The following is a 26320-nucleotide window of genomic DNA, read 5'->3' as shown; positions in this document are numbered from 1 at the left end:
GCTGCAGCTTTTTCAAGTGCCGCGGAGTGCCCGCACCACTTCCACATGGTCCGATTGATTGGGGCCACCGACAGAGCCTAAGGAGATGCTGGATTCCTGGCCAGAAGATGAGCCTTGCTGCGGAGCTTCTGCCGGGCACCGGAGTGCTCTGCTGCTCCCCACAGGGTCGAACAGCGAACCGCAGATTCTCCCAAATGCCGCAGAGCACCTGCACATTTTTCACGTGGCCCAACTCGTTGGAGGGGGCCCATGAGCAGAGCTCGGAAAGAGGCAGGAGGCAGAAAAACCGGGGGCAGGGGTACGCAGTAGCTCCTCAGAGCACAAGCCGCTTGGAAAGGAATTTTAAAAGCGGCGCCCTTTGTTTCCTGGCGCGGGCGCCATCTTGAATCCGGGAGGAGGCATGTGCTCAAAAATGGCAGCACCCAGCAGCACCAAGAAGACCGGCAGGACCCAGGTAGCTGCAGCAATAGCTAGCAGCCCCACCGGAGGGGCAGAGGATCACTCCAGGTTAGTGGCCACCCCAGAGGCTGCCCAGAAGGGGGAGAGCAAAGGCTAGAGCCAAGAAGAAGCACCTTTTCCCCAGGGAGGAGTTAGAGGCAGAGGGTGGCCCCAAGCCTTCCAAACCTCCCTCTAAGTACGAAAGGCAAAGACACTGGAAACTGGAGCAGCTGTACATGAAGGCAAGTAGCCATAAGTCCATCCCAGGCCTGGGACAGAAGGGGAAGGCCCCTGGAATCCCTCCAACAGGCGGGGCCACAGGGGAGGACCCTACATTGCAAGCAAGAACCCCTATTGACACATCAGGTCTATGGGGTCCTGCTCAGGGGTGGCAATCACCCCCATATACAGCTTCACTGTGTTCAGCCCTGCCCATGGGGCTACCACCTCTGGGATTCCCCCCTGTACAGGTAGGCATGGGCACCAGCCAGCAACCCCCACAGGGGTTCCCAACTTTCAAGACCTAATGATGCGAGCCTTCCAGCAGTGCATGACAGCGGCATTTCAGCAGCCACAAATGCAGCCTCAGGTGGCATCCCCTCCTAATAAAGGTCTGGAGTGGATGGCACAACAAGTCGGATAGAGTTCTTCGACGATAACTGGGCAGTACCTGGTGGATCAGGGGTGTGTTCCAAAAACCTATCTGACTCAGTCCAATCAACGGGAGGATAAGGTCAACCTCTCCTGGATACTCCTCCCCCACTATGAGAAGAGGCCTATCAGGTAAGTACCAATGCCCTTTTTGATACACAACTATTTTTTTGCTTCTTTTGATGAACATTTATTATTCAGAACAATCACATATTCACTTTTTTGTGGAAGTAATAATTGTATTAATAAGAAATAGGTAGAAATTTTACAATCCATTTTCCTGTCTTGACTGTCTTTACCAAGTATACATGTTCTTCAATTTGCACTATTATTATCCTTTATTCATAATTGCATAATTGCAGCTGTTCTTCTAATAAAACAAAGCTAATCTGATTTTTGATATATTCATTATGGTTGATGGATTGATTCCTCACAATTCTATTATGCTAAGCTCCTAAGACTTTGGGTCATTTGCAGCCTCCTATACAGCTCATTGAGTAATCTATCCATGAGATAATAAGTTATTATGGCCAGGGTCTTTTGATTTTGGGGGTCTGCAAGAGGAATGCCGGTTTAGGTTGGGCAAGAAATTTGGCCCCAACTTCCACATGCTCTCTGAAAGGAACCACGAGTCCATGAGAATCCCCCAGTTTTGGACTAGCCCCTTCAGAAGAATGGTACTGCACCCAGAGTAATAATCAAATTAAAATTAGAGCACTGGTGTATCTGGGTGAACAGCAAACAGATGGGATCTGGTTTGAATTTATTTTGACCAATCCAATCCCTAACAGTATTTAGTCTCTGTTTCACTACTTTTGTAGCATCTCCAGTGTTTCCTGGGGTGACAATGTTGTAAGATTTTGTGTTCATACAGCAGTTACTACAAAGCAACATAATTTATTTTATAGTACTTACACCTTGTCCCAATCCAAATGGACTTTGGGTGTGTACAATAAAGTCATGTGAAAAATTACAAATCACATACATATTGTCATCAGTTAAAATAACCTGAGGGGCAGAATCCGACTGGAACGATACTGTTGTAACTAGCTGTGTAAAATGCCTATAGAAAGAAAGAAACCCCACACTGACAAAGCCTTTTTTCTGGCCTAGACATCATTAACCTTGTGAGCAGGAGGGACCTGCCATCTCTAGATCAGGGGTCCTTAAACTATGGCCAGTGGAAGCCATTAATCTGGCCCTCAGGGGATCATGAGGCTGCCTTGCCCACATCACACCGCCTACTTGCTGGCCCCCACCCGCATTCTGCTCATCCCATTTTTGGCCTTCCTGGCCACCAGAGAGAGAGGAAGAGGGAGGGAGTCACACACACACACACACACACACACACACACACACCTCATATACACCTCAAGGCATATCCCTTCACTAACCTGCTTTCCATCCCCAGGAGCATAACAAATTAAAGTTTAATTCGTGTGTATTGTTTGAACAGCTAAATTGGCCATGCCCACCCAGTCACATGACCACCTAGCCATGCCACCCAGCTGGCCCAGCCCACCAACAGTCTGAAGGACCGTGAATTGGCCCCCTGTTTAAAAAGTTTGAAGGCCCCTGCTCTAGATGAACACGCCTGATAAACATTTTCATCAGGCTTTGTCTAATATGGCTTAGTTCTGCACCATGAAAGTCTTTGAGGAAATCAGCAATATTTTGAATTGGGCCTGAAAACATAATGGCAACCAATGCAGTGACTTCCAAAATAGGAGGTATTCTTCTTGCCTGATGGATTTTATCTATCAGGACTCCAGTGACTGCATTTTCTATCAACTGTATTTTTGAGTGGTTATTATCGTGACCCGTCAAAACTGCGGTCCACAAAAGCGCGATCGACGAAAGCGCGCATTTGACGTCATCACAGCGCGACGAAAAAAATTAAAAATTGAAATAAAAATAAAATTAAAGCAAGCCAATTCACATAAAGGTAAGGGTTAGGTTTAGGGTTAGGTTAAGGGTTAGGGTTAGGTTTAGAGCGTTAGGGTTACGTTTAGCGTTACGTTAAAGGTTAGCGTTAGGTTTAGTGTTAGGTTAAGGGTTAGTTTCAGGGTTAGATTTAGGCTTAGGTTAAGGGTTAGGTTTAGGGTTAGGTTTGGGGGGGTTAGGGTAAGGTTTTCGCTTTATTTTTACATTTTTTGATCACAGCGCGATGTTTTCGTCGCGCTGTGATGACGTCAAATGCGCGCTTTCGTCGACCGCGATTTTGTCGTCCGCGGTTTTGTGGTGGAACCGTTATTATTTGCTATTGCCAAGGCATCTTGTTGCAGGGAAAGTTCTACAGGGCCAGCCAACCATCATAAATATGAGTCAATTGCCAAAAGTCTGAATTTTGATCACATGACCTTGGTGATGCTGCAAGGATCATAAGTGTGGAAACTGGTCATAAGTCATTTTTTCCCAATGTCACTGTAACTTTAAACGGTCACTAAATGAACTGTTGTAAGATGAGGACTACTTGTAGATGTTAAAAAGAAGCCCACAAAGCAGAGGCTATGAGCTGGACCTCTTGTTCCCCATCAAGACCAAGTGGGAACAAGCCCCAGAGGAAGGAGGTGGACCCAACAAAACTACCGCCCACCCACAACTTCCTATGTCAACTGAAAAGGATATCATGTTTGATGGCATGGAAAGCCGCTGATTGGTTAAAAAGAGCAAGGATGGATGCGCCACCTCCATCCCGCTCTTGCCAGAGGTCATCCAATGCTCTTTTGGTCCCATATCTGGGCCTGAAACATGACATAGAAGACTCCAGATAATCTGCTTCTTCCAGGATCGTCCGGAGGGGCAATGCCAAACTCTTCTCAACTACCTTCCCTGAAAATTGTCCAGAATGGTTGGGTCCAGCAATGGCTTCTTGAGCAGAGGGCATAGTAATGAAAGAAGTTAGGAACACCTCTTTCTAACAAGGATGAATTGACCATTGCTTGGACCCACCCACATGACACCTCCTTGGTGGCCTTAAGCAGGCAGAATTGTGGATCCCATGCATAGGTGGTGGAGTTTATATTCCAGAGAACCCTGTCCATTTCCTCAGGTCCAACAGAATCAAACTATGCCCAAATAACTTGGTAAGTCCAAAGACAATACAATGTATCCTGAAATCTGGTCTAGTTCACTGCAAAAAATACAAGACAAATGAGGGCATCTTGTGCATTCCTTGGTATTGTAGCCATAATACACATTTAGAAAATGTAATTATATTATATTATAATTAGAAAATATAATTATAATATATTCCTTATAATTTTATAAGGTTTTTAATGTTGTTCTCCTTATATTTGTAAAGCGGTATTACTGTCTGACCTGAACTGGTTCTGGAATGCTTTTAGTTATGGCTGTACTAAAGAAGAATTAACCTATTTTTTGAATTCCAGAAATATCAGTAAAAGGAAAATCTCTCCCATTTTATAGACAAATAAGAGTAAAGTTTCATGGGTTGCATTTTTTAACCCTTTGGCTCAAGTAAAGCTTGTGATTATTTATTAAAACCACTTAGCAAAAAAAAAAAAGATTTTTATGTTCATAGTAACTGCACGCACTGAAGCATTTTTATTGATTACATGCCATCAAGTTGGTGGTTTTTCTCAAATTAAATGAAATGCCCACTTCATGGAGAAAGTTGCAAAATAGGCTTAAAGACAGCAAAGGACTAGTTTGTAATTTTCAAGAGACCTGTGGTAGAAACTTCTTTCTTAGTTTTTATGACAAAATCCAAGCAGTAAGATATTTGTTCTTTAAATCATCCTAAGTAATTGTGCAGAGAGCAATTTTAACTCCCACTTTGTTAAAGGCTAGAGGCAGTTTGTATGTCTTGAACAGAAGTTACATCAGCGAGTAGTGTTCATTTCTAGGATAGAAAGCTACTATTTTCAGTCCTAAATGAGCAGTTCTGTATCTATTGATGGATGCTAGTGGATGCAAAATGATTTTATTCTCCTGGAAGGTATCTCATTTTGCCACAGGAAAATCCCTTGCCATTGAGAGCCTCAGGGAGGAAACAAATTAACTGCCTCACTCTAGGAGAGGAAAACCAATGGCCTAGACATGGATAAGGTGGTAGATCTAGCAATAGCAATAGCAATAGCAGTTAGACTTATATACCGCTTCATAGGGCTTTCAGCCCTCTCTAAGCGGTTTACAGAGTCAGCATATTTTCCCCAACAACAATCCGGGTCTGTCTGGTTGTTACTTTTTCTTGCCCTCTGCTATGGGGAGAAAATCAGAGGTGGTATTCAGCCAGTTCAGACAGGTTCTGGAAAAACGGTAGCGGAAATTTTGAGTAGTTCGGAGAACCGGCAAATAGGCTGGCCCTTCCCCTACTTCCTCCCAGCTTCCCAGCTGATCTTCTTTTTTTTTGTCCTGAAGAGGAGAATGGAGCTGGAAAGGAGGTTAGTGGGGTGGGGAGGGAATGGGGATTTCACAGTAACCTTTCCCCAGGAGTGAGGAGGGAATGGGGATTTTGCAGTATCCATCCTCTGCCACGCCCACAAAGCCACGCCACACCCACCAGGCCACGCCCACAGAACCGGTAGTAAAAAAAATTGAATCCCACCACTGGAAAAAAATCCTTCTCTAGATAAAGAATTTCCCTAAACCTCTGTAGGAATCAGTTGAAGCCATCTGTTCTGATTCCTCTAACACTTGAGAGCTCCAACTGGGAAGTGTTTTTCAAATATTTTCTATGCACACAGGTAGAAATGAAAGAAAGTAACAATTTGTCTCTGCTAACCCTTGCAGAATTGGCAACATCAATAAATTCTGAATAGTGGTGACTTGGCAGCAAACTCCTGACTGTCAATGTCTCTAATTGAGGAAAATGGCTTTTTTTTCTTAGCGCACCTGGTTCCGTCACTAATTAACTATGTGAGGTTAATGGAGAGCGGGTTTGACATGATTTAGCTGAGGGCCTGGCTATTGTTGATAAGTCTGGCTTCCTATTTCCTATGTTGTTCATTTTACTTCTCTGTAGGAGATCTGCATATTTCCAACATAAAGAAAACTATGAGCAGCATTGTAAACGGACACGGTGTATACAATCCCTTATTTAGAAGTGGAGTGAGGTGTAACAAGATGAAACAAGAGACTGTGCAATATATAGTTCAAAATGTTTTGTGAAAACAAATCACTTAAAACATTTTGACATACAGAGTGTTGGAACAAGAAGCACCTGAGCCCAGGTGGCGCAGTGGTTAGGGTGCAGTACTGCAGGCCACTTTAGCTGACTGTGATCTGCAGTTCAGCGGTTCAAATCTCACCGGCTCAAGGTCGACTCAGCCTTCCATCCTTCCAAGGTGGGTGAAATGAGGCCCCGGACTGTGGGGGCAAGTTGCTGACTCAATTTGCTTTTTAAAAAAAAAATTGTAAACCGCTTAGAGAGAGCTGAAAGCCCTATGAAGCGGTATATAAGTCTAATAAATAAATAAATAAATAAATAAATAAATAAATAAATTTCAGGAGGCAGTGTAACAAAAATGAAGAAATTTGAATGCTAATACTATACATGGAAGACGGAAATTCTAATACATTGTCACAAAAGCAAACAATACTCAGTTATTTCTTAGTATATTATTTATTTATTTATCAGATTTATATGGCCACTGCCACTTTAGATTATATTTATATACTTGGCCACTTTATATTGTATTTAAAATGCAAGAGATTACTTTTCTGTGTCCTTAGCTCATTCTGGTAGGTCACTTTCCTCAAAAGGAGAGAACTCTTGTAATCTGTAAAATCTGTAATCTTTCTAGCTATGGTAGTTGTCGGAATATTTTTTTTAAAAAAATGTCTCTGAAGTCTGATGCTTAAATGTAAAACGACAAATAGCAATAGCACTTAATACAGCTTTACAGTGCTTTACAGCCCTCTCTAAGCAGTTTACAGAATCAGCATATTGTCCCCAACAATTTTGGGTCCTCATTTTACCCAGCTCGGAAGGATGGAAGGCTGAGTCAACCTTGAGCCTCATGAGATTTGAACTGCCGAATTGCAGGCAGCTGGCAGTCAGCAGAAGTAGCAGGCAGTACTGCACTATAACCAATGTGCAACCATGGCTCAAGTGTTTCCCCAGCCTCTTTCCCAAGACTTCATTAAAGAGGATTTATGAATCTTTGTTATTCTAAAATGCATAGAGTGAATTTACTAAGTATATATGATTGTGTTTAATAAATTAACCCTATCTCAATTAAATACAATATAGAATTACAGAGATAAAATAGAACTCTAATCTCCCTGGAATCAAGCAGAACTCCTGGTGATTATATGGACATTTCCATACAATTTCCATATGTAGGAAACTTGCCACTGTTTTCTAGGATTTGTTTTTACTTCCCATTTTAGCCTACAACATTAGGGTTTGTTGGTAGTCAACCATTTGAAGCATGGCATTATTAACAAAATTATTGATAGATCTGCTTTCTGGCAATACTTGCGAGACTGTCTATTGCCACCGATAGCCTCCCACCATCCAGTACGATCCCACAGAGTTGGTCGGCGGTCAGGCAGTGTGGTCTGGCGACCCCCAGGAAGAAAGCCTTCTCTCTGGGAGTGCCTTCCCTTTGGAATGAGCTTTGCATAATCCCCGATCTCCGGTCCTTCTGGCGCACCCTAAAAAGCTGGCTTTTTCAGCAAGCCAGCCTGGCCTGAATAGAATAAATTAAATTATTAATTTAAATTGTTAATTTAATCCTAAATTTGATTTAAATTGTCAATTGAAGGTTATTGGATTTTCTATTTAATTTTTTTTAACTTTTGCCATATGTGTTTTTATGTTGTACGCCGCCCTGAGTCCTTTGGGAGAAGGGCGGCATATAAGTCCAATAAAACCAAACCAAACCAACCAATTGCACAAGATGCTTTGCAAATCCATCAAAAACTTTCCTTCTGGATTCTCGGTAACAATCACTTTTACTATAAATATATGTTATGTGTATCAGCTTCCTGAATTATACACTGAAAAAGTATGCCGTCTATGAACAGTGGAAGAAATAAACGATCAAAGTAAAGTTTGGTGTCTTACAGCTTTAAATCAAGCTCTGGGATATTCCTAAAAATGCAGAATAAATTATTTAAAAGGTAATAATGCTGAATATTTGGTCATCATCATATTTCCTCACTGACTCAGTTGTGTGTAAGGTAAAGGTAAAGGTTCCCATTGCACATATGTGCTAGTCGTTCTTGACTTTAGGAGGCAGTGCTCATCTCCGTTTCAAAGCTGAAGAGCCAGTGCTGTCCGAAGACATCACCATGGGTCATGTGGCTGAATGACTAAATGCTGCAGGCTCACAGAATGCTGTTACCTTCCCACCAAAGGTGGTTCCTCTTTTTCTACTTGGATTTTTACATGCTTTCGAACTGCTAGGTTGGCAGAAGCTGGGACAAATAACTGAAGCTCCCTCCGTTATGCGGCGCTATGGATTCGTCTTAGCTACTGAGGGACCATGTCCTAATTGTGTGTAGTCTGCTACAAAATTCACCAAGGTTGAACACTGTGTGTTCAGTTATCAATACATGGCAACTGGCCTTGCCCCGAAATCCTCAGAATTTATTTATTATTTGTGTCACTTTATATTTCCTCAGTTGCACACAACTCATTGGTTTCAAGTAGTCTCACTTGTGTTTCTGCCATTGTACCCTGATCTCCTTTACAACTGGCCAGTGCTCTCTAAGAAAAAAAAACAATTGCTATCCCTCACCCACACATGATATTCTCTCATTTGTTTTTGTGGTAAAGGCAGGAGTGGGATTCAGCCGGTTCAGACCAGTTCAGGCAAACCTGGTTACCTGAGAGAACACCTCCTGCCAGTCATCTCCCAAAGACCTATTAGATCCCACGGTTCCACCACAAATCTGCGAAGCCCTTCTGCGCGGAGACATAAGCGCGAAGACTAATTCACGCCGTTCTAAGCGCTAAGGAAAAACCCTACCCTACCGCGATGACATAATCGCGGAGGGCAAAATCGCGCATTCCCAAGCACTCAGTACCCTAAACCTAACCCTAAACCTAAACCTAAACCTAACCCTAAACCTAAACCTAAACCTAACCCTAAAACAAACCCTAAAACAAACCCCTAAACCTAATCCTAACGCTTACCTTAAATGAAGTCGGCTTTCTGCCGCGGCGCTGTTTTAAAGTGCCCTTCTGTTGCCGCGGTGGTGATGACGCACGGTGATGATGTTGCGGCTTTAGCGCTGCGATTTTATCGCCGCGATTTTGACCAGCGCGGTTTTGTCGTGCCACGTGATCCCACAGACTAGGCCTCCTCCGGATTCCATCTGCCGGCCAATGTCAGCTGGAGACCCCCCGGGGGGAGGGCCTTCTCTGTGGCAGCTCCGGCCCTATGGAACGATCTCCCCGCTGAGATCCGGACCCTTACTACCCTTCCGGCCTTCCACAAAGCAATTAAGACCTGGCTGTTCCGGCAGGCCTGGGGCTGTTGAATTATCCAGCCCCATCCGATGTTATGTCTGTTGCTGAATTTTTAATTGTTGTTTTTATTTTTGTACCCCCTCTCCCTTCTTATTGTTAGCCGCCCTGAGTCTCTCAGGAGTAGGGCGGCATACAAGCTAAATAAACTGAACTGAAATAAACTGGATGTTAATTTTACATCTGGTTCACCGAACTGGTAGTTGCAAGGATGGCTGGCCTTGCCCATCCTGCCCCCTACCAGGTGTCTCCACACGGCCCATTCTGTATACCAGATAAGTGCAGGGCCCTTGTGGAGACTCTGGGAGGGTGAAAAACAGGTCTACCAGAAGTTCCGGACATCTGGAAATGGGACTGTTTCTGGCCTCTGGAGTGCCTCCAGAGTTGGGGGGAGGCCGTTTTCATTCTCTTGGAAGCTTGAGGAAATCTGGACTAGCTGAAATATCTACATTCCCAAATTGCTTACTTGTATGTGAAAGTATGGCAACTTGAAGCAACTGGGATGATAAGGGAATGATGGCAAGGCATGATGGTTCTTTGGTTGCAGGAAAGAGTGTGGAAATGATAGCAGGACATGTGAAGAAGCAAAAAATTGCACCAGTGTGAAATTCTCGTTCTTCTGCACTTCAGAGGAAAAACTGCAGACATTTTTGGTAGCACCTCCTGGACTAGGAGCTAATCATCACAAGTTCCATGGCATCATAGAGACCTAAGGTTTTGGTGCTTTTTTGTGTTAGGGAAAAGGCCTGATCTAATTTATGGGAAAAGAGGTGTTTACATTTCTGTAACAAATTCATAAGTATCTATATATAAAATACAACAAGTTTCCTTTTTCTTTGTAGTTGAACAATTCCGTAGTAACAGTTCCATAGTAACACATGCTATTTTAAGCTTGGGCAGCTTGTAGATACGATGTAGGAAACAATAAATACCCTGCACTATAAATACATATTTAGTAGTGCGTCACTATTTTTGTAGAAAACAAGAAAAGAGAAGATGCAAATCAGGTGATACAGTTTACCTATTCTACTGACGGCTTTTGTGAGGAGAAGAGAGGAAAGCTCTCGTGACAATCCTTGGGAAGTAGCGCAGGGCGTGGTTCTCTTGTAAAACTCTTTGTTTGAGCTGCAAGGAAAAGCTGCTTTCCAGGAGGGATGGAAAGGGTCAGACACTGCGCTCTTAAAAGAATTAGTGGTTTGGGGAAAAGCTGTTTGGTTCTTAACTGATTCCAGATGCTGTTGCTAGAGCACAAAGATTGCCAGTGTGTGTCGGGTAATGCTGACTGAGTGGGCCTCTGGAGTGTTTCCTGTGTAGCCCACAATCAGAGACACTTAATCAAAGCCAGCCGTTGCTCCTGCAGCTCTCTTTGGAGGAATATAGTACTAATTTCTCTACAGTGTTTTAGCTTTTCACCCTTAGCTTTTCATTCTCTCTTCTCTCTCTCTCTCTCTCTCTCTCTCTCTCTCTCTCTGTGTGTGTGTGTGTGTGTGTGTTAACTCTTACAATTTAAAAGCCATTTATTAAAAAAATATTTACTTTAGAAGAACTATTATATATATGAAGTAAAGTTGAATGCTTGTGGGCCATTTGGTCAATGAGATGAGCCATTAAAATAAATCTAAAATTCCATATATCATAGAAGTTGCTTATCTGTGGCCAGCTGCCACATGGTTTAGAGCAGCGAGTTTTCAACCTGGGGGGAGGGTCCCTTTTGGGGGTCGAACAACCCTTTCGCAGGGGTTGCCTAAGACCATCGGAAAACACATATTTTCGAAAAAATGCGGAAAACATAAAATAATTTTATGGTTGGGGGTCAACATGAGGAACTGTATTGAAGGGTCGCATCATTACGAAGGTTGACCCACTGGTTTAGAGGAATTTAAAGTGAAAACCATATAGACAGCCCAGCCCAATGGTATGGATCTTTTCTCATGAAATTAGCACTGTACCTTGACAGAGACATTTCTTGCAAATGATTTGGGCACTTGTGATTTGTTTAGGTAAGCATTTTATAATGTACAGTAACTGGTCATGGAAAAGTAGCTCCTAGAAGATTGGGGGGGGGGGACCTAAATTAGTATTTTAGCTCATGTCAGAAAATCTATTATTTGATAAGTGGAAAATATTCCTAATGGATTGTGGGGATGGGGATCAGACAAACTTTGATTATACAGCATTGTTTGACTCCCATGCTTTCATGAAAGTTATCTTGCAAATATAGAATTGCACTGTAATGATATTAAAATAAGCCCCCAAACTATGCTTGTTTATTTGTCTCATTTCCTAATATTTTTTTAAAATCTAACATCATCTTTCACCCTGCAGTTAACTTCCAGTTTTGTGAATTTTGGCTTCTAGTTATTCTCCAGTCACAATAATCATTGCTGAGAATTCTGGGAGCTGCGTTCCAAAGATTGATATCTGGTTCTTAAAGGCTGGACACAATCAAAGGCCCCAAATCATTGAAAGGTTTGGATGGGACTTTTTCTAGGAAAAGATTTCTTTTTGTATTCAATTCTTGCCAAAAGGAACAGCTTCAGGGTGGATTTGATTTAAATCGAGTTGATTGAAATCAACTCGATTTAAATCAACAATTTTAAAGAGTAACTGTCATCTCTCTCCCTCAACGGCTCTTCCTCTGACTCGCTGTTGACTCACCCAATATTGCAGAATATACAGCCTCATGCTACATAACCAAGCTCCATTTCATGCTGAATAAACTAAATTATTAATGTATCTTACATAGAAAACAATCTTTAGATAGATTTTTACTCCAAAACATTTTATTAAAATAAATTTGATAAAAAAAACAAAAAAAATTCAATTTGAATAAAAAAATCCAATTTAAAATTTAAATCCTTTTATTTAAATCCTTTTATTTTTTATTTTTATTCGCCCCAAATAGCTGGCTTTTTAGTATTAGTAATGTGCCAAACCTCTGTTTACTTAATTGGATGAAAAAGTGCCATATTATGGCAAATAGGTTGAACTGGTGGGGATGTCAAAGATGACTTCAGGGCTACACTCAGTTACAATTAGTAATTGATTTGGGGAAATTAACTCCCCATTTTCTTTTAACTTTAAGAAAGTGTAGGATGTGAGGTTTTCATATATGCTTCATTAAATATTTTCTCCTCCTTCCTTTCCATTTTTTTTTAAAACTAAAGTACAAACATAACGTATGAGTATTATGTATAGGCTCAAAAAGCAAAATATGATCTGGGGAATCTCTGAGGACCTATTCCATCAATCTGGAATATGTTAGTATAGCTGCATGCATCTGGGCTCATGGTGATGTGCAATAGCAGAAAGCATACTTTGTATAATTATTTAACATTTGCTGCAAATTATTCACACTCCCAGTCAACATTATAGGATTGTCTCTATATAAAATTTTATGTACATTCATATCCCCACACCAATGCATCTGTAATATCATACAGGCATTTTCTATGAATACATTCATTAAACAGTTGAAGGGATTCTACATACTACCTGTCTTATTCCCCGCTATGTGAATAATTTGTAGCAAATGTTAACCATTTGCTAAGCACTATGTTTATTCTGTCGTGTTTTACTTCCACCATAAAACTGTTATTACAGAATTCAGTGACTAACCTCCAACTTCATTTTTGTACAGAGCATTCCATGGTTGAGTCCATTAACATTGTAATGCACTTTTATTAAATCAACCAAAATATAATAAACTTTTTCACATTTGTGCTTTTCTCAGTGAACTGCTGAAGGGCAAAAATTAGCTTGTAAGTTCTCAACGTTATTTAAAGCAAGGGTGTCAAACTTAAGGGCTGCAGGCTGGATCCATTCCACAAGATGCTTAAATCTGGCCCGTGGGGCCGGCCTGGAAATATCAAAGGGCGGGCCTGCGATGCCTCTGTTGGCTGAAAATGGCTGCATGGGGACCCCACACAGCCTGTTTTGGCCCATTTTGACAGGATGTTGCAGGAGGTGTCCGTCCCATCTCTCTCCCCCCCCCGGTCCCTCCCAGCCCGTGGAGGAGAAATCCAGTTTGACACCCCTGATTTGCAGTCTCTCTATATTGCCCATTCCATAAGGATTCCCAGGTCATATCTGGACAAACACTATGCTTAATCATTTTTCTGTGGGGAACATTTGCAGATGAACAAGCCTGAAGCAGGCAAGCTTGCAGATACCTAGAAATGACACCTTAAGATACTTTACAAGTTAAAACCAGAACTTTGAACTGTATTCAGACACCCATTGAAAGCTATCTCCCAAACTGGTTTTTTATGTTGCTTCTGGTTCTTATACAAGAATGGGCAACTGAACCAACTGCTGCTCCTGACAGTTTTCAAATATAATGTAAAAATGACTGCAGTAATTGGACTGAGAGATGTTGAGAGTATGGCAGTGGTTACCGATTGGTCTCCGGATACGCTTCAAGGTGCTAGTCGTCACTTATAAAGCCCTTCATGGTATTGGACCTGGGTACTTGAGAGACCGCCTGCTGCCAATTACTTTCCAAAGACCCATTAGATCACACAGATTAGGCTTCCTCTGGGTTCCGTCTACTAGCCAATGTCATCTGGCTACTACCCGGGGGAGGGCCTTCTCTGTGGCGCCTCCGGCCCTTGGAACGAGCTCCCCGCAGAGATTCGGACCCTCACCTCTCTCCAGGCCTTCCGAAAAGCCGTTAAAACCTGGCTGTGTTGGCAGGCCTGGGGTCGATGAGTTCCCTTCCCCTCTCGAATCGTGTGGCTGTTGGTTGTTTTAAATTCCCTGTACTTGTTGTTGTTGTAGTTCTTGTGTTTCCCTTCCCCTCCTTTGGGTTTGTGCGCCGCCCTGAGTCCCACTGGGAATTGGGCGGCATATAAATAAAATGAACCTCGAACTTCGAGTGGTGGGTTCCGGATCCCGTTGCAATGGGGCTCGGCGTCCACCACATGAATATGCGCAGCGTGTGTGCATACATGCACACTTACCTCCTGGGACACTCTGCAACGTTCCAGCAGCTTGACGGAGTGCCGTGCAGGCACCGTTCGGTCGGTGTGCGGAAGCCCCGAAGAGGTCAAATACAGGTAAGGACGGAGGGCAAGCAGGTGGGCTCTCCGGAGCACCGTACCGAAACGGTACCCGGTACTTCCGGCAAGCACCGGTACGCCCGTACCTGGGCTTACCGGTTGTAACCCACCACTGGAGTATGGGTATCTATTACCAGGCTTTCATGCTTCAGGAACTGCTGTAATTGGTGCACCAGAGGAAGCTGAGCAAAGGCCCCTTGGCACAACTTTCAGTTGCTTATCTAGAAATAGATGCAAGTCTAGTAGGAACCTCAAATTACAAGCATCCTCCTTCAAAGAGTTTTCGTACCGAGAGTTAAGCATTGGGACAGCTGGTGTTAGACGGTTTTGTGATTATTAATCCATGTTCTGGAATACGTGGAGTGTGTTCAGCAACTGAACAACTGCAGTTTAGGAGAGAAGGATTACAGCAGTATCCAGTTTTTTTTTAATGTATTAAACCAGTGTTTCTCAGAATCCTGGTGGATTCTGGGAATTGAAGTCCACAGGACTTAAAGTCACCAAGGTTGAGAAACACTGTATTAAACGGTCAGTTCAACAGTAGGAATGGCATTATGTTTGAGATGGAGTGCAGTAATCATTGTCTCACAACCAAAATTGGGCTTAAACTTCTATTGCTAAATACTGTAAGTGTTAAATGAGTCACGCTTAATTTTACGACCCTTTTTGCTGCAATCATTAAGTGAACGATGCAGTCATTAAGCAGATCATATAGTTGTTATATGAACCTGGCTTTCCCCCATTGACTTTGCTTGTCAGAAATCCCTGAGAAGTTTATAAATGGTATAGACTTCTAGGACACTGCAACTGTCATAAATACATGTAGTCCTTGACTGATGACCAAAATTGACTCGTAATTTATGTTGCTGACTGAGAAAATTGTTAAGTGAGTTTTCCCCCAATTTACGACTTTTCTTGCCACAGTTGTTAAGTGAATCACTGCAGTTGTTAAATTAGTAACACAGTTGTTAAGTAAACCTGGCTTCCCCATTGACTTTGCTTGTTGGAAGGTCGCAAAAGATGATTGCATGACTCCAGGATACTGCAGTGGTCATAAGTATGGAACAGTTGCCAAGCGTCTGAATTTTGATCACATGATCATGGGGATGCTGCGAAGGTCATAACTATGAAAACCCAGTCATAAAGCACTTCTTCAGTGCTGCTGTAATTTTGAATGGTCACTAAATGAACTGTTGTAAGTCGGGGACTATGTATATCCAGGTTGCCAACCACTCAGAATTTGATTACATGACTACAGGGACGCTTCACCGGTGATACATTCAAAAACCAGTCATAAGTCATTTTTTTCAGCACTTTCATAACTGTAAACACTTATTGGTATTAAGCTAATGGCCATAAGTCGAGGATTACCTGGATGCATTTCTCAAGCCTGAAATATGCTATCAGTCAAATATATTTTTTGTGGCGGTTTGTTCCATGATAAAAACAGTTGGGCTTTTTGTTTCTTTATATTGTTTACATTATGCACAATATTTAGCTACTGTGCATGCCATTTATTTTGATGTGAGAAGAAAAGTATCATGATTAGGTTTGCTCGGGTTTTTTGCTGCACAGAACTGATTTTGTATCTTTTAGTTTAATTCACTCCTTTTGTCATCTTATAGATGACAGTATAGATCAACTAATTATAGTTGACACTTTGATTGCTAAATAAGTGTGTGAAATCTAGGTACTCAGCTAAACTGATTGTGTATCTCACTATATTATATTTTGTGTGGAATATCGTTTCAGCAGCAACTGTATATCTGCTCTGCAATTTCAGTGCATCTCTTAAATACAAAAAATCTTAGCTTTCCAGCTATATTTGGATAGGAATATATTTGCATACACTATGCATTTGTTTGATTTGGTTTTGTTAAAATAGGAATACTCTGCTCTCAGTATAAAGTTATAGGCATGGTGGCGCAGTGGTTAGAATGCAGTAGTGCAGGCTAACACTGCCCACTGCTGGGAGTTTGATCCTGATCGGTTGAAGGTTGACTCAACCTTGCGGCAATATGCTGACTCTAAACCACATAGAAAGTTCTTCATAAAGCACTATGAAGTGCTATATAAGTCTTAAATGCTATTGCTATGGCTATTCCCCCCCTCCCTTCCAGATTGCATTTTTAAAAGATTGTAGTCAGATGCTGACTGTTGGGGGAAAAAATTAAGTAGAAGTTTCTAAAGCAATGGTATGTATGTGAGAGAAGATCACTGTGATTTTATTCAGTTCTGGATTAATCAGGAAAGGATGATACGGTGGTACTGATTTGCATTTTTTTTTCATTCCAAGAAAAATAGTTAAATATACATTTGTCAAACTATTCCATATTTGAAACTCTAAATTTAGCTCCTCGTTACTGCTAGAATAAAAACTTTCAGATCTTACTTCCTGTTCCCCACTCGACCCCAAAAAAGGAGGAGCTCAGGTTGCCATAGAGATTAGAGTTGTGTGCCATAGTGTCAGTGTAGATTAGAATACCAGGAAGGAAGAAAGAGTGAGTGATGTCACTATTCTCCATAGTGAGGGGGGAGGAGTATCCAGAATGGGTTGACCTTATCCTCTCGTGATTGGTTTGAGTCAGATAAGCTCTTTGGGCTCCGCCCCCTGGAAGTGAGCCTGCCCAGTTTTCTGACTCAAATCGATCGTGAGAAGTTGCTCATTCGAGAGCTCCAGGAATTTACTAGGATCTAAAGGAAAATTCATTTGGACCCGTCGAGTTTTGCCTCCCTGCTTCACTCCTCCTGCAGGATTGGGACTGCCACTAGCCCCCTGGGGCGGCAGGCTGCCCTGGACACTGAGGACATCCGAAGACTCTCAGTGAGGAGCTTGGCCGGGCAGCAGAAGGAAGGGCAAAGCCTCTAGCAGGCAGCCCTAACCAGGAGGTCGGGCAAAAGCCTCTAGCAGGCAGCCCTAACAGCTGAGGCTTGTAAGAGCTGGAGATTTGACTCACCCCAATCAAGGGAAAGGTTGCACCTCTCCAGACCTCCAGTAATTTACAAAGGATTAAAGAAAATAAACTTGGACCCGGCGAATCCTGCCTCCCTTCATCGCACACAGCCTCCTCCTGCAACGACCGGATTGCCACAAGCCCTCTGGGGCGGCACGCTGCCCTGACCATTGAGTGAGGTGGAGTCACTCTGTGAGGACCATTGCCGGGCAAGCAGGAGAACCGGGCACACATGCCTCCTAGAGGCAGCCCTTGATGAGAGGCTTCTCAGGAGCAGAAGCGCTCCTCCGCTCCCCTCAGCCACGAGGGTTTTTAAAAAGGAAAACCTGTGCTGGCAGCTATCACCAGTGGACAAGGTGAGAGCCGGAAAGGCTCTAAAACAGCTGCGGGAGATGAGCGGCAGCCGCATGGCAAGCCTGCAAAGGCAAAAGCCATTTCCATGTGCTCCAGCAAAGAGGAGCCTTTTGAATTTGGAGCCGGGGGCCATCTTGAAGCCACGTGGTCCAAGATGGCGGCCCCCAGCAGCTCAGGAGGCCGGCAGGACAACAACCACCACTTGAGGAGACCTACAAAGGTGAGAGACGATCGCAGAGGCATTAGCCAAGAGCGAGGGAGGCAGCAAAGGGCCAAAAGGAGGCCTATCAAGGAGTTAAAGAGGCAGGTGGTGGATCAACCCCCCCCCCAAGCCTACTTCCTTGTTGAATCACAAAGGCAGCTGCCACAAGGCTTGCAGGAAGAACCACCCCCCCTACCTTTCTGGCTGCCAAGTAACAGGAGAAGGCTTCCTCCATAAGAACATTCTCCTTTAATTAGGAGACAGAGCGGGAGGGGCGAGAGGCTGACCGGCATCCGTAGCAAACTGTGTTTTTCATGGCTAACTCTTGATTCCCCCTTAAGAAAACTCTCCTTTAATTAGGAGACAGAGCGGGAGGGGCAAGAGACTGACCGGCATCCGTAGCAAGTTGTGTTTGCCATGACTAATTCTTGATTCCCCCTTAAGAAAGCTCTCCTTTAATTAGGAGACAGAGGGGGGGGGGCAAGAGACTGATGGGCATCAGTAGCAAGTTGTGTTTGCCATGACTAATTCTTGATTCCCCCTTAAGAAAGCTCTCCTTTAATTAGGAGACAGAGGGGGGGGGCAAGAGACTGATGGGCATCAGTAGCAGGCTGTGTTGTCGTGGTTAGTTCTTGATTACCCCTTAAGAAAACTCTCCTTTAATTAGGAGACAGAACGGGAGAGGCGAGAGGCCTACTGGCCCCAGTAGCAAAAACTGTGTTTTGTTTTGTTAATCCCAAGCCGGCAGCCCCCTGCAGCCTGGAAAAACGCAGGGTGGGGGGAGAATATTCAGCCCAGCTGCTAAAGTGCAGCTCCCAATGGAGCCCCCAAGCAGGTTACTGAAGACCTTCCAAGGGTGGGGGTGACTAGGCAAACGGCTAATGCAATACAATACAATACTATGCAATACAATAGCAGAATGGGAAGGAACCTGCAGGCTTTCTAGCTCAATCCCCTGCCCAGGCAGGATATCCTATACCATCTCAGACAAATGGCTTCCTATGTTTGATTAGGCTGACTCTGTAAACCACCTAGGGCTGAAAGGGCTGAAAGCCCTATGAAGCGGTATATAAATCTAACTGCTATTGCTATTGTCATTGCCACCCAACAGCTTCTTAAAAACTGTTGGGGCTCTCACAATGTCTGGAGGCAGGCTGTTCCACTGATTAATTGTTCTAACTGTCATGAAATTTCTCCTCAGCTCTAAGTTGCTTCTCTCCTTGTTTAGTTTCCACCCATTGCTTCTTGTTCTGCACTCAAGTGCCTTAGAGGATAGTCAGGCAGCCTCTTCTCTGTGGCAACCCCAGAGATATTGGAACACTGCTATCACGTCTCCCCTAGTCCTTCCTTCCAGTAGACTAGACCTACCCAGTTCCTGCAACCGTTCTTCATAGGCTTTAGTCTCCAGTACCCTGATCCCCTGTTGCCTTCTCTGCACTCTCCTTAAGAGTCTCCACATCTCTTCTACATCATGGGGACCAAACTGAGCGCAGAATTCCAAGTGTGGCCTCCCAAGACCTCAAAAAGTGGGATTAACACTTCATGGGAGCTTGATTCTATTCCTCTGTTTATGATGCCAAAAACTGTGTTGCTCTTCTGGCAGCTGTTGCACACTGCTGACTCACATTAAAGGGGTTGTCCACTAGGACTCCCAAGATCCCCTTCACAGTTACTACTGTGGAGCAAGGTATCCTGTACCTGTGCACTTCACCTTCATTGCCTAAAGGTAGAACCTTACTTCCTTGAACCCCATTTTCCCTAGGTAGTGCCCAATGTTCAAGGGTATCAAGATCCTTCTGTAGCTTTAGCCTGTATTCTGAAGTGTTGGCTATTCCGGCCAGCCGGGGGTCATCTGCTAACCTGATGACCTCCCCCCCCCCATCAGCCGTTAACAAACAGAGAGCTAACAGTCATTCCGGCTCCTTCTTATGACCGCTTGAGATAACAGCAGTTCTTAAAGAAACAGTACTACTATCATGGCATATATTTTGCTATCCCAAATGTTAGCTTACACACCTAACACCCTCATTCAAATCACTGATGAAGATGTTGAAGAGTACTGGGCTCAACACTGAACCTTGGGAGACTCCCTGCACTCTTCCCTCCATGAAGAGGCAGTTCCATTGAGGAGTACAGGTGGGTGCACCAGTTACCAAGGCACCTGGGGTGACTAGGTCTAACCCACATTCTTCTACTTTATCTAATAGTAGGTTATGGTCTACCTTATCAGGACTTGCTGAAGTCCAAGTTAACTATATCAATGGCATTCCTATGGTCCACTAGGGTGGTCACCGTAATCTAATATGGCCAGTCTGGTATGATGTATTTTTGACAAACCCATGTTGGCCTTGGGCTCTCGAGACGGTTTTTCTTCCTTTCTGAAGGGGGGGAATCACATCAGCAATTCTATAGTGGTTCTCCAGTACTCCAGGATCTCTGATAGATATAGTTTCAGTTGTTTGGAGATTTTGTCCGCCAGCTCCTTCAGACCCCTGGGTGTAACCCACCCGGTCCTGGGAATTGGACCTTGCCTAAGATAGACAGGCTACCATTTCTTCCCTATCTCATCTTGGGTTCCTAATCTGAATTTGGGATGCGGTTCTTGATAGGTTGGATTGTTTATCCCTTCGGGTAAAGACAGATGCCAAGCACGAGTTAAATGGTTCGGCTTACCCCTGCTGCTTGTCACCTTCGGGCCACTTCTCCCAGCAAGGGACCAATCGTTTCCTTAATCTTTCTTGGTTTTATCAGGCGGGAAGATGCCCCCTTTTGTATTTTATTCTAGTTCATTATTATTATTGTGGTTGTGGTTCTTGTTGTTATTATTATTAATTTACCTTTGCGGCAGGCCTTTATTGTGAGCCTTAGCTCCCCTCACTCCATCTTTACACACACTCTAGTGGCCGCCCATTAAACTCCGTCTGTGTTTACATTCTGAATATCTCTGCGCTAATCCTAGCCATAGAATCATAGCACCCTTATGGCCGGGGGGGGGGGGGAAAGGGGGTCAGACAGGCTGGTCCCCATGCCAGAACCCACCACAAACTCAGAATGGGATGCCCGACTATGAGAGATCGCAGAAGCACCTCAGATAGCCTATGAATTTAGACAACATTCGCTGAGGGCAGAACATACAGCAGGGGTGGGTTCATCAGAGCCGGCTGGCTCAACCGGACCAAGGGGACAACTTGGAGCGGAAGCTGCAGCCAGTTGACCGCTTGGTGGTGGAGCGGAGCATCCTGAGGAAAGACCTCTTCTCCCCCAGGGTGATAAGGACTATCCAGGCCGCCCGCAGGCCCTCCACAGAGCGCATCTATGGCTCCACGTGGCGGGCCTTTGACTCTTGGTGCAACTCCCGGGGGTTCAACCCCATCCAGGCTACGGTGCCTCAGGTTCCGGACTTCCTCCAGGCGGGCCTGGATAGAGGGTTAGCTCCTAACACAATTAGGAGACAGGTCTCAGCCATCTCATCAGTTCTCCTGTGTGGCAGAAATCAGAGCCTGACACACCACCCCATGGTCAGGCAATTCCTTAAGGGGGCCTCCAACCTCAGACCACCTACGGTACACAGGTACCCTTCCTGGGATTTACACAGGGTATTGGACGCTCTAACGGGCGCCCCATTTGAGCCATTACAAACAGTTTCCCTTAAGTTCCTGACCCTGAAGGTGGCTTTCCTGGTGGCCATCACTTCCGCCAGGCGGATATCCGAACTGCAGGCGCTGTCCACCAGGGAGGATCTCTGTGTCTTTCACCAAGATAGGGTGGTGTTACGGCTGGATCCATCCTTCATTCCCAAGGTGTGCTCCTGCTTCCATCGAGCCCAGGAACTGATTTTGCCCAACTTCTGTCCAGACCCTTCTCACCCATTGGAGAGGAAGTGGCACACTCTGGACGTTAGGAGGGCTCTGAGGATTTACCTCAGGAGAACCAGGCCAAACAGGAAATCCGAAGCCCTGTTTGTCTCCTTCCAACCAGGATCCCTGGGTAATAAGGTAACTTCCACCACTATCGGCAGGTGGCTGCGATCCTGCATTGCCACTGCTTACCAATCGCAGGGGTTACAGACACCAAATCATATCACAACCCACTCCACACGGAGTGCAGCCACATCCACGGCCTGGGCCACACAAGCATCCCTGGCCGAAATCTGCAGGGCAGCCACATGGGCTTCCCCCTCTCCCTTTGTTAGGAACTATAAGTTGGACTCCTTTGCCTCGGCAGAGGCCTCGTTCGGCCGCAGGGTGTTGCAGGCGGTTCACAGGGCAGGACCCGTGCCTCAACAGGCCTGAGTGGGGGACATATGGCCTCAGGGATCTCCCTCCCTAGGGACGTGCAGGCTTTGGTACGTCCCATTCTGGATACTCCTCCCCCCTCACTATGGAGAAAGGGCGTTGGTACTTACCTGATACGCCTCTTCTCATAGTGGGGGGAGGAGTATCCAGTCCCTCCCTGACTATGTTTGTACAACTAAGTGTTATGTTCTTTGTTTATATTGTTATTTAATTATTGATGTTGAAGACAATAAAAGCAAAAAAACCTGAATCAAGAGTCTGGAGCGAATGATGCAATGAGTCGGAGAGAGCTCTTCGTCATAAAACTGGGCAGGCTCACTTCCAGGGGGCGGAGCCCAAAGAGCTTATCTGACTCAAACCAATCACGAGAGGATAAGGTCAACCCATTCTGGATACTCCTCCCCCCACTATGAGAAGAGGCGTATCAGGTAAGTACCAACGCCCTATTCCCTCTATAGTACTGGCGCATTAGTCAACAGTAGAGCCAATTCATATAATCACAGAGGAATTTGCAAAAATTTCTGAGATGGTGGTGTTATTGGTATATCTAGAACAACACTGTATGGATATTATTTTGTCGTCCCCTCCTCTTCTGAAGGCTTATGTTTGGAATTTTAAGTATTGCATCATAGAGATCCACACATTTTCAGAACTTAATTTCATTAGTAGTTTCCCAACTTCTGAAATAAAGCCTAAAACAGCATCACATGTGTTATCTCCTAGTTCTAGTTTGAATATGGATACTCTTGAGTATGTATAGTTTTCAATTTTCATCCACCAGTTACATTTTCAGATGTTATGCTGTAGTAAATTTGTAGCCTGGAACATTAACTGAGAGTGATAAAAATGAATAAAAGAGAGTGAATAAAAATATAACAATTCTTAAATAGAGTACATGGCTTTGCTAAATACTGAGGTATACATTTCACATGGAAAGTTAGGGTATTGGATTTTAATGTTTGAAATGGCTGTTGACAAACTCCTGTGCCTGATTAAGGTTTCTGGGCATGTTGTAGGAATACCTCTATGCAATCACAGTGTTTATCCATGATACCTCCTTGGTATTCCTTAACAAGACCTAGGAACCAATTAAATCGGTTCCTTGGTGTTGTTCCTAGTTCTTATGTATTTAAGGGGAAGTCAGTAAAGCTAGACAAACTGTCCGAGGAATATCTGTGCCCGATTGCAGATTTTCAGAGAACTAAAAATGAAGTTTGAAAACTAATTAACTACTTTTTCTATTTATTATTCAACTTTAGGTGCATGCTGTGCATCAAAATCATGACTACGTGCATAGCAAATAAGATGTGTAGTTTCTTATCTGTGGGATAAGATTAATACAGTTTATTGTCCCTATTTTGTTTTCAGGAAATATTTGTTTTCACAGCTAGTCATCTGGATTGAAAAATACATTCATATGTGCCTTCTGTTGAAATTAGTGCATGGCAGAAAGATTGCATTCACACCCACATGCAGATTTGGATTATGATTCTAGAAAAATACTCCAAATATTTTCTTAAAATAAAAAAAAAACTTCTGCATGAGCGCAGGCACTTTTGGCTAACCAAGAATGTGTGAATATGTAAAAGTACTTTTTTAGTACTGAATAATATATAAATATCATATGAAAACTTTTTGTACAATATGAAACTATGTGTACATGCCAAATTGGAAATACCCTTTTTTTCTTACTGCACAGGGAGATTCATTTATTCTCCCGCAGCGCACAGAGAAAGAACCGGGTGAGACCAACGCTCCTTCTATATATACATGCATATATACAAGGAGAAAACATATATTTTGTATGTATCCAATATACAGGGATACTGTTTAATAGTAAATCGGGTGTTGTTACATTGTTGGTAAGGACTTTCTGAGTTAATTGATCTGTCAGTGGCTATTTGTATGCTTTTAATAATCAAGAATTGACTGTAAATGAGACAAAGGAATATTGAAATTAGATGTAGTCACAAGCTAGAACAATTGAGTTTGGAGATCCATCTGTTCTGGGAAGAAGAAAAAACTGGTGAATGTTACTTTTTTGTGCACTGTAGATGCAGTACATAAAACTAAATTATGTCCTGCTTAAATTCTTCCATTTTTTATTTGGATCTCTACTTCCTAACCTCAGTTATCTCTGTATTTCGTATAAAAGCTATTAAGCTGTTGTCCTAACTCTTAGTAACAGTTTTTCAGCTTGTGTCCTTGAGTTCTCCATAATAGCCACTCCTGCAGAGAATAATTATTCAATAAGAGACATCAGCAAGTTGTTGACCTGTAAAATTAGTAGCACCAGTTACCTCCTGGGGGATATGCCAGGGCTGCCCGCTAGTTCTCCCCCTCTCCACAGAAAGTGAGATTTAATTATTGTTATGGTACAAAGATTGGGAACTGTGGGAAAGACATCCATTTACCGAAAACAGTGTGGTTTTTAAATTATATTGATACCTTCTTTCTGCTTTTAATTCTTCACATAAAGATGCTCAATGTTTTGTCTTTCTTCTAGTCATTTCGTCATCAAGTAAATGTTTGAATACTTCAGCTGTCTAAAATGGACCATGAAGTATTTTATTTGCTGCTTCAATATCCAGTGATTGCTTGATATTGTCAGTAAACACAATGTATATGTCACTGAACATCAAATTGTAGTTTACCAAATGGCAATGTACCCGTTAATAGAAATTTCCTTTGTATGCACAACTAGTTTTAAAATAAGTGGTGCCTCTTTGCTATTTTTGCTATTATTATTTTGTGTTAAGAAGTGATTTAGAGATAAATATGGGTATTTGAAAGATTAATGGAGACAACTTCTATAATACTGAGTAATTTATAATTATACTTATTTGTGTTTGTATACTGCTATTTCTTCTAGCAGACCCAGAGCAGTGTAGTTTTATTTCTTGTTCTACTATTAATGGAGCTACTGCGATAAAATTGTTACATTGCAAAAAGAAGAAGAAATAAACCTCTTATGTAAAAAATCAATCTGACGTCCGATTCTATATTTAGCAATATGTGCGCTTATCCCTGCTCACTTCCTGAAATAATTAGACAGCACAAGTTGCCAGAATAAAAACCTTTCATTTTTAAAGAAGAGATTAAAAAAGCACAATATAAAAAAACCATGTTTTCTCTGTATGACTTTATACATGAAATGTTATTTGAGAGAGATGACAAGAATGCAACATGCTTATAGAATCCTCTAGATCAGATTAAATATTTTAACCTTCACATGACATCTTAATTTTTGTAAAATAATGTTTCAAATTATGAAATTCTTGAATTAAATAAGGTAATGTATTATGTCTGATAATTTCCTACTTATATTTTATAATTAATTTTTGATGTTTTTACCTTGGCAAAATGCCTTATTATTTGAATTTATTCTCTCCAATCCTGCAAGAATCCAGGCAGGGAATAACTGTTCTTGCACAATACTGTATCACAGATATGAATGTGGAAAAGATATTATCTAGAACCTTTATAACTAAAACAAGTATCCTATAAATTAACTATATAATCATTTGTTCCTAGGAAAAGATTTACCTCTTTTCATTTCATATTAGAATGTTTTCAGGTATTCTGGATAGATATCCTTTTATGTAGAGGTGGTATTCAGCTGGTTCTGACCAGCTCTGGAGAACCGGTAGTAAAAATTTTGAGTAGTTTGGAGAACCGGTAAATACCACCTCTGATTGGCCCCACCCCCATCTATTCTCTGCCTTCCGAGTCCCAGCTGATTGGGAGGCAATGGGGATTTTGCAGTAACCTTCCCCTGGAATCGGGAGGGAATGGAGATTTTATAGTATCCTTCCCCTGCCACGCCCACTAAGCCACGCCCACCAAGCCATACCCACAGAACTGGTAGTAAAAAAATTTGAATCCCACCATTGCTTTTATGGTTTCACAAACTATCATCTTTC

The 26320-nt window shown here is 43.0% G+C and overlaps 1 protein-coding gene across 3 annotated transcripts in view; it reads left to right on the top strand.

Annotated features, from left to right (window-relative positions):
* Positions 1–26320, top strand: part of RBFOX2 (RNA binding fox-1 homolog 2) — a 197033-nt gene that overhangs the window by 33761 nt on the left and 136952 nt on the right. The window lies entirely within an intron of this gene.

Source organism: Thamnophis elegans, chromosome 7 (genome assembly GCF_009769535.1).
Source record: "Thamnophis elegans isolate rThaEle1 chromosome 7, rThaEle1.pri, whole genome shotgun sequence".
NCBI classification, from domain to species: Eukaryota; Metazoa; Chordata; class Lepidosauria; order Squamata; family Colubridae; genus Thamnophis; species Thamnophis elegans.
This window is presented reverse-complemented; position numbering and strand designations above follow the sequence as displayed.